The sequence below is a fragment of the Lithobates pipiens genome, unplaced genomic scaffold (assembly GCF_037356315.1).
Source record: "Lithobates pipiens isolate NorthernLeopardFrog02 unplaced genomic scaffold, aLitPip1_a1.2 Scaffold_19, whole genome shotgun sequence".
Lineage (NCBI taxonomy): Eukaryota > Metazoa > Chordata > Amphibia > Anura > Ranidae > Lithobates > Lithobates pipiens.
The window spans coordinates 379,237,091-379,239,757 of record NW_027507764.1 but is presented as its reverse complement, the minus strand read 5'-3'; the positions used below and the strand labels follow the sequence as shown (position 1 = coordinate 379,239,757).

The window sequence follows — 2,667 nt, the reverse complement described above, 5'->3', positions numbered from 1 at the left end:
AATGTAGTCCCATCGTAACAAAATTACGTCATCACGTTCTGAAAGATCGGATTTTTCGACAACTTAGTCCGACCGTGTGTATGCAACAGTTTCGGACAAGATCCGACGGACAAAATCCGACGGATTTGGTTGTCGAAATCTCCGACCGTGTGTACAGGGGCTTAGATATACTGTATATTTGAACAACAATGCTCATTGTCTCACTCTTATGTTCCTATTAGTAGGCATCAGAAAAGACTCACTAATCTCTATTATTCACAAAGATCTGGACAGACAAACTCCATCACTTTCTATGAAATGCAAATCCACATGAGAAAGCTTATGATGTGGGTCGAGAACTTGCGGTGAGGCCAGTGGCTGGTGAGGCACTGGCTAGTATCAGAGCCAGATACACACAGGTTACATAAGCTGAGAACGTTAGAGCGAGAGCAATAATTCTAGCACTAGACCTCCTCTGTAACTCTAAACAAGTAACCTGTAAACATTTTAAAAGCATCGCCTATGGAGATTTTTAAGTACTGAAGTTTGGCGCCATTCCACAAGTGTGCGCAATTTTAAAGCATGAGACGTTAGGTATCTATTTACTTGGTGTAACATCATCTTTCATAGAATACAAAATAAACGGGCTAATGATTTTTACATGTAGGAGAGAAGTGTCAGAATTGGCCTGGGTGGCAAGGGGTTAATTACCATAAGTACAAAAAATGTGCACACACATAAAGAGTGAAACCCCATTAACATGTAGCAGTTGTACACAAACCCTCTAAAAGCAGAGGGCCTTGCCCTGATCCCCCTGGGCGTGAGGCTCCAGACGGGGACTGGGGTACTTTACACTTGGTCCATCTGGCCGAAACCAGACGGACCCCTTTCTCTGGAGGGTCTGCTGAAACCCTCGAAGGGAGTCCCCATGAGAGAGGGCAAACCAAAAGGCCATGTACACCCCTTCCCAAGACTTTCAGGGCAGGCATGAGGACCCATACTCTACCAGTCACACATGAAAAAACTGTTTACAAACATAAAAATACAAAAAGTGACAAACATAGGTTTAAATAAAAGAAAGTGGGGGAAAAGGAAGTGGAGCGGGGAGGGGAGGGAAAAGTGGTCATTGTGTGAAAAAAATTCCTCCGGTCCCAGCCAAAAGGCCCGGCCCAGGAGGCAGGTGAGAAAAAAGTGTGGTATGATGCAGTGACCGTGGTGCCATAAATCAAAGTGACCCTTGCTCACAGCGACTTTACTGCAACCCTGGACTGCCACTCCAAGGGCACATACACCATGGGCTTCTTTCCAACCCTGGCCCACAGCTAGTCTGGCGCAGCCCCCATCCCTACCAGGAAGGCTGGAGGCTCTGAGAGCTTATGGAGAGCCCTGGACTTAAGGGCTCAACCACCACTCCCATCGCTCCTACCTAATTACATTCAGGAAATGCTAACCCCCCCGGTGGGAAAGGGAGGCCAGTGTTCATTCCCGAAAAACTGACAGGGGCAGGGACCACACCAATCTAGGCCAGAAGGCCAGGGATCCGACCCTTCGGCCAGACCAGTGCAGCACCCATCCTCACCAGGAGCGCCCTTCAAGCCTGCTCGTATATGACCATCATTGGCCTCTAAGAGCTAAGAGCGCCTTAATGTGTCACTGATAAGAACAGATACTACACTTGATCTTAGCCAAAAGGCAGAGAAGGGATCATACAGATTAGACCAAGTAAGTAATATACAAATGATTATTATATATTATTTTTAAGGTAATTCACTATATTTTCAAAAACCGTACTCAAGCAGGTGACTTCATAGACAAATTACTGAAGTTTGAAGTTATGACTTCAAACCAGCAATTTTACGGTAAAAAGATAAATAATAAATAAAATTATTATCTTATAACATAATAATATATGAGTTAGCTCGTACCTTTTCAGTGGCAGCAGATTCTCATTTTTCCTCTTAACTTTGTGAGGAAAAACATGGGATTATGGGTAAATATTATATATATCCCCCTTCTATGACGCTGCAGTGAGAGGCATGCCTCTATTACAGCATTTGTATTGGATAGCTTGGGCCAATGGTACTTTACCATTGGTCCAAGACGCCAAGCTGTGCATTAAGCTCAGTGCCTCTAACAAGACGTGAGGAGAGGCACTGTGGGCTCATCCTCTTAGTCTGCTGCAGAGTGTGCCAGCTTGTATTTAAACTGGCTGCTGGCTTTTTTTTTTTTTTAATGCTCATGGCTCTCCCTCACCTGCCTCCCCTGACTGCACGTCCCTGATGTGAAGTATGACTGCTACTCATCTCTGCCATCCAAATCTAAATAATTTGGATTTCCCATCACTTTCTTTGCCAGAAACAATGGTCACCAGGATCCATAAAATGGTGACTATCCCCAGCAAGGACATGACTATTGAGACCCGTGAAGATTGGTAGTGGAGGAGTGCTGTTAATAAATAGAACGTCTTGTAAACTCAATCCAGTTGGAGAGCAAGGATCACTTTATTAGTATGACATAAACCATTGCCAATGCATGGATTAGGGCTCCTCCTTCTTCAGGGTTTTGTGTAGTGATAGATCTGTTGGTCATTTGCACTGCAGTCTTTGTCCTATTATGAAAGCAGTGTTCTGGAGTATCTATTTTTCCATGCTTAAAGGGACTCAGTACGAAGTTTCTCCGTGAGTTTAG

General features: G+C 44.4%; 1 pseudogene; it reads right to left on the bottom strand.

Annotated features, from left to right (window-relative positions):
• Positions 1-1,467: 1,467 nt before the first annotated feature.
• On the bottom strand, positions 1,468-1,684 carry LOC143999728 (U2 spliceosomal RNA; annotated as a pseudogene).
• Positions 1,685-2,667: the final 983 nt, after the last annotated feature.